The 14,557-nt window shown below is 44.8% G+C and overlaps 1 protein-coding gene across 2 annotated transcripts in view; it reads right to left on the bottom strand.

Annotated features, from left to right (window-relative positions):
- TLN2 (talin 2) overlaps window positions 1–14,557 on the bottom strand; it is a 664,294-nt gene that overhangs the window by 476,707 nt on the left and 173,030 nt on the right. The window contains exon 1 of one of the 2 annotated variants that reach the window (XM_038746480.1): window positions 1,462–1,492. The exons of the other annotated variant lie outside the window; for it this stretch is intronic. The gene's annotated coding sequence lies outside the window, so the exon portion shown is untranslated. Of the gene's footprint in view, window positions 1–1,461; window positions 1,493–14,557 lie in introns of those variants that run through there. 2 annotated transcript variants of the gene reach the window in all.

Here is a 14,557-nt window from a genome sequence, read left to right as displayed (position 1 = left end):
TAGTGCAGGGAGTCTATTAATAGTTTCAACTGGGGGCAAGGTGTTCGACTCATGGAACCTGCAGTGAGGCAAAGCAATCCCACAGCCCCTGGCCTAGAATCCCTGATCCATGAACGAAACCTGTTCCTACTGCCTTCCTAGAACAGTCCCTAGAAATAATCTTCTTGTCATGCAGGTCTCTTGGTCACTGACATGATCTTCTTGGGAGAGATGTCAACCCCTCAGCCGAGCTCATAACAGAGAGGGACTAAAATAGCGCCTACAGTGGGGTGACAGCCAAGATACTTTATTCGATGACGGCTGCCATTTACAAATTAACCTGTTTTTTTTTTGGATGAAGCACGTTTATAAATGCCGCCTGTCCTACTGTTCTGAAACTAAGTTCTCGAGGCAAAAGATTCTGTCTGCGTCGAATGTGCAGAGTGGCAACAAAAATGGAAACGAATCTCTCAATGAGACAAAATCTCTGCACACAGAAAATGCTCAATAAATACAACAATGAATGCAAAGAAAAGAAAATTTGGAGTTCGCTGTTGTAAACAGCCTCTTCAGTCACAACTGGGGTAGGTTTACCTCCTGAAACACTGCAGTGCAGCCATTACAACAGATGAGGTCACCTATTCCTGCATCTCTGGGGCCTGAGAACACCCTGGAAGGAGAAGGACCACTGCCAACTGGCCAAGGCAGACCACCCAAGAGTTTTGCACCAAGTCCAGGATGATAGATCTTTCATGCTGGGATGGCTGTCAAACAGGGACCCCTTAGATAAAGTCCCCTCAATAACCAGGTGCCTCCATGGACATGCTGACTCCAAGGATTTGCGCCACTGAATGACGTGGCAGCCACTCAATGACTTAAAGCTCAATCAGTTGCATTTTTTGAGTGCTTACTTAGTGCTGTACTAAGCACTTGGGAGAATACCAGAGTTGGTAGACATGTTCCCTGCCATAGTGACCTTACAGTCTAGAGGAGGAGACACACATTAATGTAAATAATCATTGATAATATATAATTTATAGATATGTACATAAATTCACTCATTCAATCAATCGTATTTAAGCGCTTACCGTGCGCAAAGCACTGTACTAAGCACTTGGAAAGTACAATTCAGCAACAGAGACAATCCCTACCCAACAACGGGCTCACAGTCTGTGGGGCTGAGCGAATACCAAAAGCCCCCGGGTCACTGATCCAAATGCACAGATGACACAGAATGGAGAGGGAAGTCAGGGAAGGCCTCTTAGAGGCAGTGTTGCCTTAATAAGACTTTGAAGGGTGGGAGAGTGGTGGTCTGGAGGATATGGATGGGGGCAGAGTTCCAGGCCAGGAGGATGATGATGGGAAGGGGGTAAGTGGTGAAAAAGATGAGATAAGTCAAGACAGGCTCAGTCTACCCTGATTACAGCGGGGCAGCAAACACCCCTTTGGTTGGTGCTAGGTTGGACGCACTATCCATCTTACCTGGAGAGCAAAGGCTTCTCCAGTGCTCTTGTTGTTCTACAGTAGTAGTGACTCCCAGGAAATCCAGCAAACACAGATACCTAGAGCCAGCCAGATCTGTTGAAACGATTAGTAATTGGTCAATCAATCATACTTACTGAGTGCTTAGTGCATGCAGAGCACTGTACTAAGCCCTTGGGAGAGTATTATACAGCGGGTAGACACAATAATGGGGAAGGTCTTTCTATTTGGCATCCCACCTGAATTTCATCTTCTATTGGTTGGGAAAATTTGGGCCGGAGTTGGCCCAAAGGACCCTGCACGATGCATTCACTAATCAATAGTATTTATGAGGGTTTCCTGTGATCAGAGCACACTGCTCCAAGTGCTTGGGTAACTACAACAGAGTGAGTAGACATGATTCCTACCCTCAAGGAGGTTACAATCTAGTGTGTGTGTGTGTGGGCATATGAGCACCTGTCGTCTATCCACCAAAATTAGAAGACAGAAATAGAATGTAAACATATCACTGTGGGCAAGGAACGTGTCTATCAACTCTGTAATAATGTTTTCTACCAAGTGCTTAGTCCAGTGCTCTGCACACGGTAAGAGCTCAGTAAATACCACTGATCGATTGAGGAAGAAGGGGATTAGCCAAGTGCTTAGGTGATGCAGGAGAGCTGATGTCAACTTGGGGGGGTGAGATGAAAAAGTTAGGATTTCAGAAGGGCTTTGAAGATGGGAAGATCTCTGACCTGTCAGACTGGAAGGTGTGTGTGGAAGAGGGGGATGGCGGGGGCCGGGGGCTTCCAGAGGGAGGCCGGAGAGGATTTTCTATGGAGGCCTCCCTTTCTCAGGTAAATCACAAAAGCTTAGATCTGCCGTACCTGGTTGCGCAGAACAGGAGTGTAAATTTAAGGGGTAGAAGATGAGAAGGAAGAGAAGAGAGGGATAATGGAAAGAGTTCATTTAATTGAACAAAAATGATTGATAATTTGATCGATAATTTCCTGAGCACTTACCCTGTGCAGAACATTGTACTAAGTGAGCCCTTCAAGGGATAGGTACCATGTATTCTTTCCCAGTGCTAAATACAGTTCTCAGCATACAGTAAGATCTTAACACTATTACTTCTACATGCTTGTAAGAATACAATAGACACAGTAATAATAATGATGGCATTTGTTAAGCACTTACTATGTGCCAAGCACTGTTCCAAGCACTTGGGGGGGGGCGGGGGGGGATACAAGGTAATCAGGTTGTCCCACCTGGAGCTCTCAATCCCCATTTTACAGATGAGGTAACTGAGGCACAGAGAAGTGAACTGACTTGCCAAAAGTCACACAGCTGACAAGTGGTGGAGCCAGGATTAGAACCCACGACCTCTGACTCCCAAGCCCGGACTCTTTCCACTGAGCCACGCTGCTTCTCTTAGTAGAGAATAAAACAATATGCACAATGGACTGGGGATGGTGGTGGCCATGAGTACTAGAGTGCTTAGGTGGTTCACGCGGCAGTTGGAAGGATAGTAGGTGGGAGATTAGAAATTAATCTTGGAAGACCTCCTGGGGCATGGAATTTCAGAAGGGCTTTGAAGAAGGGGAGAGCCATTGTCTACCGGATGAGAAGGGGGTGAGAATTCCAGGCAGGAAAGTGGGCACCAGCAAGAGGTCACTGGCAATAGGTGAGAATGAGGCACAGGGAATAGATGAATTAGAAAAGGAATGAAGAGTGTGAGCTGGGTTGCGCTGGGAGAAGAGAGTGGCTAAGTCAGAGGAAGAGAGCTGACTGAGTGCCTATACAGATCAAGTGCTACAGGTGGTTCTAACAATCACAAAATCAGGAGTGGTGGAAATTAGTTGGGGAATAATATTGTATACCACTTGTGCAACATCAGATAACTCTTGCTTGGTCAATAACTGGATTACTGGTGTGTTCTAAGAAAATTATTTTAAAGTCTCATTCAGATTATAAACACAGTGTCAGGCTGAAGGCCAACTATCAGATTTTCTGAAGACTGACGTGGCCAAGTGGTAACAGCATAGCCCTAGAAGTCAGGACCTGGGTTCTAATGCCAGCTCTGCCACATACTTTGCTGTGTGACCTTGGGCAAGTCATTTGACATCTCCATGCCTCAGTTCCCTCATCTGCAAAATGGGAATTTAATATAAAATAACAACAAAAATAATAATGGTGGTATTTGGTAAGCGCTTACTATGTGCTAAGCATTGTTCTAAGTGCTGGAATAAATACAAGGTTAGCAGGTTGTCCCAAGTGGGGCTCACAGTCTTAATCCCCATTTTACAGATGAGGTAACAGGCACAGAGAAGTTAAGTGACTTGCCCAAAGTCACACAGCACAGAAGTGACAGAGCCAGGATTAGAACCCACGACCTCTGACTCTCAAGCCCGTGCTCTTTCCACTAAGCCACGCTGCTTCCCTGCCACTTAAACTATGAGCCCTGTGTGGGACATAATTACCTTGGATCTACTCCAGCGCTTAGTACAGTGTTTGGCATAGAGTAAGCGCTTAACAAATCAATCGATCAGCTGTATTCGGTGAGCGCTTACTATTTGCAGAACACTGTACTAATCACTTGGAAGAGTACAATGTAACTGAATTAGCAAATGGGGTCCCTGACCAAAAAGAGGTTACAGTCTAGAGGAGGAGACAGGCACTAATTTGAATAAGTAATTAATAATATTTCATTTAAAGGTATGTATATAAGTGCTGTAGGGGTTGGGGTGAATATCAAGGGTGCAAAGGTCACAGATTGAAGGGCACAGATGCCACAGAAGGGAAAGCAAGCTGAGGAAAAGCAGAATTAATTGGGAAAGGCCTCTGAAGAAGATGTGGCCCTTAGTAATGGGTGGAGGTGGAAGTGGGGAAAGAGGTAATCTGGTATATAGGGAGAGGGAGGGAGTACCAGGCTAGGGAAAGGACATGGGAAAAGGGTCGGTGGCGAGATAGACGAAATTGGGTGCTCTGCACACAGAAAGCGCTCAATAAATACGATTGATTGATTGATTGATTGATTGGGGCACAGTGAGTAAACTGGCGCTACAAGCCCAAAATGTGTGGGCAGTCTGTGCTAGGAAATTAGTTAAGTGAGGAAGAAACTGGCGAGTTGATTCAGTGCTTTAAAGCCAAAGGAAAGAAGTTTGTGTTTCATGCGGAGATGGATGGGCAACCAACTAGAGGTTCCTGAGGAGTGGGGAACATGGCCTGAACGTTTTTGTAGAAAATTAATCCTGTGCAGCAGAGTGAAGTATGGACTGGAGTGCGGAGCGAAAGGAAGCCGGAAGGTCAGCAAAGAGGCAGATGCAGTAGTCAAGGCGGGACAGGCTAAGTGCTTGGATCAGCATGGTAGCAGTTTGGATGGAGAGGAAAGGGAGGATTTTAGCAATTCATTCATTCATTCAATCATATTTATGAGTGCTTACTGTGTGCACAGCACTGTACTAAGAGCTAGGGAAGTACAAGTTGGCAACATTCATTTATTCAATTGTACTTATTGAGCACTAGCTGTGTGCAGACCACTGTACTAAGGACTTGGGAAGTACAAATCGGCAACATAGAGACCGTCTCTAACCAACAATGGGCTCACAGTCCAGACGGTGGAGACAGACAATGAAACAAAACAAGTAGACAGGTCAATACTGTCAGAATAAATAGCATTATAGCTATATGCACATCATTAATAAAATAGAGTAATAAATATGTACAAATATATATAAGTGCTGAGGGGAGGGGAATGGGGTAGGGCAGAGGGAGGGCGGGCGATGGGAAGGGGAGGAGGAGGAGAGGAAAAAGAGGGGGCTCAGTCTGGAAAGGCCTCCTGGAGGAAGTGAGCTCTCAGTAGAGCTTTGAAGGGAGGAAGAGAGCTAGTTTGGTGGATGTGTGGAGGGAGGGCATTCCACACCAGAAGTAGGACGTGGGCCAGAGGTCGACAGCGGGACATGAGAGAATGAGGCACAGTGAGGAGGTTAGTGGCAGAGGAGCGCAGTGTAAGGGCTGGGCTGTAGAAGGAGAGAAGGGAGGTGAGGTAGAAGGGGGCGAGGTGATGGAGAGCCTTGAAGCCGAGAGTGAGGAGTTTTTGCTTGATTCGAAGGTTGATAGGCAACCACTGGAGATTTTTGAGGAGGGGAGTGACATGCCCAGAGCGTTTCTGTACAAAGATAATCCAGGCAGCAGAGTGAAGTACAGACTGAAGTGGGGAGAGACAGGAAGATGGGAGATCAGAAAGGAGGCTGCTGCAGTAATCCAGTAGGGATGGATGAGAGATTGAACCAGCAAGGTTGCGGTTTGGATGGGGAAGAAAGGGTGGATCTTCATGATGTTGTGGAGGTGAGACCTGCAGGTTTTGGTGATGGATTAGATGTGTGTGGTGAATGAGAGAGCAGAGGCAAGGATGACACCAACGTCGCGGGCTTGTGAGATGGGAAGGATGGTAGTGTCGTCTACAGTAAAGGGAAAGTCAGGGAGAGGATAGTGTTTGTGAGGGAAGATAAAGAGCTCAGTCTTGGACATGTTGAGCGGGATGGCGGGAAGACATCCAGATGGAGATGTCCTGAAGGCAGGAGAGATACGAGCCTGGAGGGAGGGAGAGAGAACAGGGGTGGAGGTGGAGGTTTGGGTGTCATCAGCATAGAGATGATAGTTGAAGCTGTGGGAGCAAATGAGTTCACCAAGGGATCAAGTATAGATGGAGAACAGAAGGGGACCAAGAACTGACCCGTGAGGAACTCCAACAGTAAGGGGATGGGACGGGGAGGAGGAGCCTGTGAAGGAGACTGAGAATGAATGGCCAGATACATAAGAGGAGAACCAGGAGAGAACGGAGTCCGTGAAGACAAGGGTGGATTGTGTGTTGAGGAGAAGGGGGTGGTCCACAGTGTCGAAGGCAGCTAAGAGGTCAAGGAGGATTAGGATAGAGTATGAGCCATTGGATTTGGCAAGCAGGAGGTCATTGGTGACCTTTGAGAGGGCAGTTTCTGTGGAATGTAGGGGATGGAAGCCAGACTGGAGGGGGTCGAGGAGAGAGTTGGTGTTGAGGAATTCGAGACAGCGCATGTAGACAACTCATTCAAGGAGTTTGGAAAGGAAGGGTAGGAGGGAGATAGGGCGATAACTAGAAGGGGCAGTGGGGTCAAGAGAGGGCTTTTTTTTTTAGGATGGTGGAGGTGTGGGCATGTTTTAAGGCAGAGGGGAAGGAACCAGTGGAGAGTGGGCAGTTGAAGATGGAAGTTAAGGAGGGGAGGAGGGAAGGGGGGGAAGGGGTGAGAGTTTTCATAAGATGAGGGGGAATGGGGTCCGAAGCACATGTGGATGGGGTGGCACTTGAGAGGAGGGGGGAGATCTCATCTGAAGATACTGCTGGGAAGGATGGGAAAGTAGCCAAGAGGGTTGAGAGCGGGTGGGGGGAGGGGGGGGAGGAGATGGAGAAAGGGGATGGGTGACTTTGGTGAGCTCAGACCTGATGGTGTTAATTTTACTAATTAAGTATGTGGCCAGATCGTTGGGGGTGAGGGATGGAGGAGGGGCAGGAACAGGGGGCCTGAGGAGGGAGTTAAATGTCCAGAACAGCTGTGAAGGTAGAACCGACAGGATTTGGTGGCAGACACCACAACAGTAATAATTATAATTATTATTATAGTAATTATTATTAGTATTGTTATTATCTGTAAATGCTGCACAGGGAACTACAGAAAAGCTGTTATGGGCTATTACTAGAAAAACTGCCAGGTGACACAGAGGATGGATTTGTGTTTGAAAGTTCAAGAGGCAGCTAAGGGAAACCTGAAGTACTGTCCTAACAACGGCTACATACAACTGTAACTTGGTTTCAGTAGGAAGGAAAATAGAGGAAGGAGAATGTGACAAACACTTTGTCATACAGGCTGTTTGACCAGGAAATCCAGCTCAATGTATACTACCCTTGGTGGGAAACAGTAGCCAAGTTAAAGTGATTTACCCTAAAAAGCCAAATGCACCTAGACAATCATTCATTTGAGGATTCGGCAACCATCTAACATGAAACCAGAGATTTGATTCATTCATTCATTCAATCATATTTATTGAGCACTTACTGTGTGCAGAGCACTGTATTAAGTGCTTGGGAGAGTACAGAAATTACCTTGTAACATTGCCAAAAACCTTGAAATTTCACCCAGGCCTACCCCTGTCAATCAATCAATACGCTTGGACCTGTGACCTTTGAGCATGATATTTGTCCCACCCTCAACACAGTACTTATGTACAGATCTATAAATTATATATAATAAATTACTCATTTCTATGTCTTTCTCCCCCTCCAGACTATAAGCTCATTGTGGGCAGGGAGCTTAAGGGAACACATTGCATGTGCCAACTCTGTTGTATTGTATTCTCCTAGATGCTCATCACAGTGCTCTGCACTTAGTAAGCACTCAAATGCCATTGACAATAATGAATGATGGTATTTGATGGCTTACTGGGTGCAAAGTACTAATTTCAAACAGAAATTAACTACTACCCTTTAAAAGACATTTGTGATAGTTTTGGCTCTTCTGTTTTATTTGGTACTCTGCCAGGTGTCCTTGTTTGGGGAGAAAAGGAATTAGCCAGATTCTTCTAAAGAGGCAGGCATCCTATCAAGATGGCAATATTCCCTAAAGAGTACTTAAAAGAGATCATTAGCACCACAAAACAGGCCTAACACACATACTTTAGTAAAGTTTGCAATTCCAAAGTGACCTCTTCCGAGAACGTACAGTTCTAAATCTTATCCACGTCTAGTGGCAGAATTCACCATCCAGGAATATTTACTGGAGCTCCCTCTTAGTTTGATTCAGATTCCTGTCTGGAACCATCCACTGCCATGGAGGACATTTATTACGGAAGACTGTATAATAGAAATTTGCACATTAAAAAAAGAAAGTCACTCAGGCCTTGGTCTCTTCAGTTAAAGAGTATCAACACCATTTGCCAGAGCACATATGATAGAACAACAGCACAACCAGATTCCCAGAGTAAATCAATTCCATCCCTACCACTGCTTTTAAGGAGAAAATCAGCTTACGTTCTGAGAACTGGGGAGACGCACCGCATAATGGGGTTGGTAAATGAAGCCTCCAGAGAGCCACAGCTGAACCCAAACCATTAGTTGAAATTGCTCTGGATAATTTAGTCAAGAAGCAATCAAAAGTTAAACATGCGGCGTTAAATGACGAGAGGATTCTCCATAAACCTATTCTCTGGGTTATCCTCGATGCCCAAGATGGGTGAGGGCATCATCTTTGCTACCTCTGAATGGGATGGCAAAAGCAATCCAGAAAGCAGCTCCCATAAAGGTTCATACTTATTTAAATCCCAAGGGGAAGAGTGGTTCTACATTAGGAGATGGTACTAGTCCCACCTGAAACCACCTACCTTCAAGGAAAAGGACTGGGGTCCACTTCTACCCTGACTTTTTTTTAAGTAGTTAACTAACTGTAAATGGGCTCCCTTCACCAAGAAATCATGGACGTACTACTCAAGAAGGACAAAGAGCTTTCTAATTAACTAAGGGACAATGAGACCCCTAAGCTTTCTGTAAATTACGTCTTTTAATTTTAACACATTTAATTCAAAAAAATGAAATTGGGGGGAAATCAAAAGCAGAAGTATCTCTACCAGAATCATGACTGACTCCTGACCTACTGCATAATGAATTCACAAGCCATTCCATTCCTTTATCACTAAACCATCTACCTGTAAGAGAGAGATCTCTATGAAACTGGTCACTCCCAAGAATGCTGATCTACATGCTCTAGAGACAGCTGCTATTTATTCTAGATTGTGAGCCCGTTTCTAGACTGTGAGCCCGTTGTTGCATAGGGATTGTATCTATTTGTTGCCAAACTGTACTTTCCAAGCACTTAGTACAGTGCTCTGCACACAGTAAGCACTCAAATACAACTGAATGTATGAATTTATTGTATTTGTTTCCCCGGCTAGATTGTAAGCTCCTTGAGAGAAGAGATCGGGTCTACTAACTAGTGTACTCTCCCAAGTGCTTACTAAGTGTTCTTTCTGCACATAGTAAGTGCTCAATAAACACTAGTGGTTAAGTACATATTTAGTGTAAAGGAATGTGATTGTAAGAAGACAGGAACAAATCTCAAAGCAGCCAATTCTCTCAGGATGAGAGTCCCATGTGCCACAGAGACTATCTCCTAAGTCACAGGGGTTGGGTTCTAGAAAAACTTCGCATTATGGAAGCGTCTATTGTAGCCGTCACCCATTCTGATGCTGCACACCTGGGCGCCATCTGCTTCTTCGTGCATTGTACCCATCCATCAGATTCATGGGGTAGGATGGGCACTCCCAAAATCCCTATAAATGATATCTGCTGAGCTCTTTCCTCTGTGCAGAGCACTGTACTAATGGAAAGAGCCTGGGCTTGGGAGTCAGAGGTCACAGGTTCTAATCCTGGCTCTGCCACTTATCAGCTGGGTGACTCTGGGCAAGTCATTTAACTTCTCTGTGCCTCAGTTACCTCATCTGTGAAATGGGGATTAAGACTGCACCCCATGTGGGACAACTTGATCACCTTGTATCCACCCCAGCGTTTAGAACAGTGCTTTACACATAGTAAGCACTTAACCAATACTATCATTATAATGATTATTACAATACAGTAAAATACAGTTGGAAGACATGATCCCTGCCCTCAGGGAGCTTGCAGTCTCACAATATTCTAGCTAGACTATGTTCTTAAAAAGTCCTTATGTCAGAGCTGAGGGCCTAAGGAACAAGCATGCACGTGGGCTTACAATTTAAAAGGGAAGGCGGAGAGAGAAGTGGGGACACACACAGAAGGAAGACATTAGGGCTTTGGGAAATATGCTTTGATTTATTCTGTGGATATGCTGCAAAGAGGCTGCCTTTACTTTCTATAATTCAGCACAAGATGCTGGTTGAGACCCTAAAAAACCTTTCCTATTCCAAGATTCTCACCTGATTCCAGATTCCTCCTCTTCTTTGAAAGCAGTTTTTCCAGATGCTTTTGGGTTTAGACTTGGCTTTTTCCACTCAGTGGAGAACAAATTGGAGGTTTAACCAATTTCGGCTCACCTTGCAAATGGGCGTCCAAACCAAAAAAGCCTTTTAAGGTGCAGATGGGGATGGCGGAGAGGTAAGAAAAGGGAGCCAAAGCCACTAAAAAGCCCAGTCATTTGAATAAGAAAAAAAGCAATTTCCTCAAGATCTATTTTAGAAACTCACTTCAAATATTCATTTAGTTATAAGAGTTCTGCACTATTCAACCCATCTTCATTAACACAGAGGGAAAGACAGTTGAATGTTAGAAGATTGCTGTGGTGGAGATCAGGGATTTAGATATTGCATCAAGGTCTGAGAACAGCATTCCTGCATGCCTAATGAAGGCAGGAAGTGGAGGAATGCCAAGGTGCTTAACCTAACAATGGAAGAGATATGAAAACCTGCCTGGAAGGTTATTTAGATTTAATATAGAAAGACGACATAGGGGAAGTACCTACCTCCAGTAGAAAACTTAGGGGAACTTAGTCAATCAATCATACTTAGTGAGAGCTTACTGAATGCAGACTCCTTTATTAAGCACTTGGGAGAATATTAACAGAGTTGGTAAGCACATTGCCTGCCCACAAGGAGCTTACAATATAGATGGGGGAGGCAGAATTAGTATAAAGAAATAAATTATGGCTATGTACATAGTTGCTTTGGGGTTTGAGGGTGAATAAAGCTTTCAAAACCATATTGAAGGCACGTCTCCTCCAAGGGGCCTTCCCTAAGCCCTCCTTTCCTGTACTCCAGCTCCTCTCTGCATCACCATGACTTGCTCCCTTTGTTCTTCGCCCCTCCCAGCCCCACAGCATTTACGTACAGATCTACAATTTATTTATTTATATTAATGTCTCTCTCCACACCTCTAGCCTGCAAGCTCGTTCTGGGCAGGGAATATGTCTGTTTATTGTTGTATTATACTCTCCCAAGCGCTTTGTATGGAATTCTGCACACAGTAAGTGCTCAATAAATATGATTGAATGAATGAATGAATAAAGGATGAAAATCCAAGTGCAAGGGTGTCTCAAAAGGGAGAGGGAGTAGGAGAAATGAGGGCTGAGTCAGGGTCCGAATTGGTCTCATCTGGAATGTGGAAGACAGGAGTGGAGGAAGTGGGGGCCAGGGTGACCAAGAACAAAAGAACCTGGAAGGACAGTAATTTAGAGACAGAGCAGTGAGAATCTTCACGTGCACGTTTACTCTGGGTGTGTGAGGATTTTTTTAGGAAGAAGTAATTTTGAATCGGAGACTTAAAGAGTGCACTAGACTGTAACTCAATAAAGCATGCACCTCTCTAGAGATGGGCCCGTCCCTGCTATTTGGGACTCAGATAAATATAAACTCAAACCAAAGGGTCCCTGCCAGACTATTCAAGGAAATGCTGTGCACTGCTCACAGCTGGACTGTGATCATTGCTGAGCATCAGAGACACAGAAGGGACTAATTAGGAAGGGGTCAAGTTAAACCAGACTGAATAATCACTAAATCAATTACAGCAATGGCAGCCAGAGATAATGTCTGCGAGTTCCCCCAAAGAGTTCCAAATTTTTAAATATATATTTGCATGCAAAACCATTACTTCATTCGTATCCAGGAGGGGGAGGAAAAAAAACCCAACTTTCTAAACTGACCCGAAGGGTGAATTTCAAGGCTGGTTAGAATGTAAATTTACAGGACTGGAGTAATAGCCAAGAAGATGGAGATCACCATCCACATGCTTCAGGGAAAGGGGAGTGCAGAGAGGTGAGGCTGGGATCCACTGGAAAAAGCTCAGCACTGTCTCCTCGCAGGGTGGGGATCTGCCTGCTTTTTTCCAGCTTGCCAGCGGCTGACTCACTAACACCAATTCTTGCTGGACTTAAGAGATATTTCCATTAAGTTGGTTCTAGACAAACAAGCACCCAGGCTTGTGATTTGGCAAACCCGCTGGTTGACGCTTCCTGCCATGGAGAAAAGCAGTTAGATTTCATGCTTTACCCCAGAGAAGAAGAGAGAGGCAATTCACCCAATCTTACAATACTGATACTGTGCTCCAACAATGACACTGCCAATTCCCTGCAGGTTTCTCAGAGCTTCTTAATCAATCCTGGAAAAGCAAATCTCTAATCTTCAGGGGGACTGAAAATACTTGCTCTGAGAGAATTTATTCGCTTATATTTTGCAGTGGAGATAGTTCAGAAAGCAACAATGAAGATCAGGGAGTCGGTCTTCTCAATTCAGGCACAAGCTGACCTATCCAATTAGCCAGCTGAGACCCTGGTAATCAGCAAGTCCCTCCCATGTGGCCGTTGGTATTCAGAATGCCTATGGGTCTGGAGAGAAGCAGGACGCTAAGGGGAACAACAGAGGAATGAGGCAAAACTCAGCCAAAACTTCTTTCCTGAAAGAGTGGCAGGGGTCTTGCAGTTTGCCACAACCACTTCTTCTCCACTTCAAAGCTTTATTGAAGGCACCCTCCTCCAAGAGACCTTCCCAGACTAAGCCCCACTTTTCCTCTTCTCTCACTCCCTTCTGCACTGCCCTGATTTCCTCCTCCCCCACTTCCAGCCCCAAAGCATTTATGTACATATCTGTTATTTTATTAATTCATATTAATGTATGTCCCCCCCCACTCTAGACTGTGAGCTTGTTGTGGGCAAGGAATGTCACTGTTTACAGTTGTATTGTGCTTTCCCAAGTGCTTAATACAGTGTTTTGCATACAGTAAGTGCTCAATAAATGATTTGAATGAATAAATCAATCATCGGTATTGTTGAGCGCTTACTGTGTGCACAGCACTGTATTAAGCGGTTGGAAGAGTACAGCATTGATAGACCCATTCCCCCTACCTCTTTGACCACCTCTCACCTACCCCCACTGTCCTTCGTCCCACTCCCACTCTCATGGCACCTACCATTTCAATCAGCTGATGGTATTTATTAAGAGCTTACTGTGCTCACGGCACTATATTGGATACTTGAGAGACGACAGGGTAGGTAGACATGATCCCTGCCGACAAGGAGATTACGATCTTAGAATTTTTCAGGTGGTACGATAACACGAGAAAAAATGCTTGTGAAAGAGAAGGCAGAAGAGGTGGGGGAGTAGAAGTAAAATATTTAAAAATAAAATATGGCAAAATTATATCTGCTTCCTTTTTGCACTCTTCTTAAATCACCATTAATCCATCCTATTTCACTACTTCATGAAATCCTAAACCAGGCATGTAGGACTCTTCTTAAATCACCAATCCATCCTATTTCACTACTTCATGAAATCCTAAACCAGGCATGTAGGACTCGAGTAGGCTGTAGAGCAGCTAGTGGCCCCATAATAATAATAATGATAATAATGATTGTGGTATTTATTAAGCACTTACTATATGCCAAGAACTGTCCTAAGCACTGGGGTGGATACAAGCAAATTGGGCTGAGCATAGTCCCTGTAACATGTGGGGCTCACAGTCTCAATCCCCATTTTGCAGATGAGGTAACTGAGGTACAGAGAAGTAAAGTATCTTGCCCAAGGTCACACAGCAGACATGTGGCAGAGCTGGGATTAGAACCCATGACCTTCTGACTTCCAGGACCTTGCTTTACACATTATGCCAGGTTCACCCCTCTCGTCTGAAAGCTCGCTGTGGTCAGGAAAGAGTCTGTTATGTTGTTATATTGTACTCTCCCAAGCACTTGGTAACAATAATAATAATGGCATTTATTAAGTGCTTACTATGTGTTAAGCACTGTTCTAAGCACTGGGGAGGTTACAAGGTGAACAGGTTGTCCCATGGGGGGCTCACACTCTTAATCCCCATTTTACAGATGAGGTAACTGAGGCACAGAGAAGTCAAGTGACTTGTCCAAAGTCACACAGCTGACAATTGGCGGAATCAGGATTTGAACCCATGACCTTGACTCTTTCTACTGAGCTACACTGTTAGTGTTCTGCACACAGAACACACTCAATAAATACAGTTTACTGCCTGACAGGATAGCTGGCTGCAGAAGGAAAGCAAAAGTGCTCATCCCCTAACTCTCCAACAGTCTTGCTCCTGCTCAAAGTTGTGGGAGTT

This window comes from Tachyglossus aculeatus, chromosome 5 (genome assembly GCF_015852505.1).
Source record: "Tachyglossus aculeatus isolate mTacAcu1 chromosome 5, mTacAcu1.pri, whole genome shotgun sequence".
Taxonomy (NCBI): domain Eukaryota; kingdom Metazoa; phylum Chordata; class Mammalia; order Monotremata; family Tachyglossidae; genus Tachyglossus; species Tachyglossus aculeatus.
Note: the sequence above shows the minus strand (reverse complement) of the source record. Positions and strands in the feature narration are given on the sequence as shown.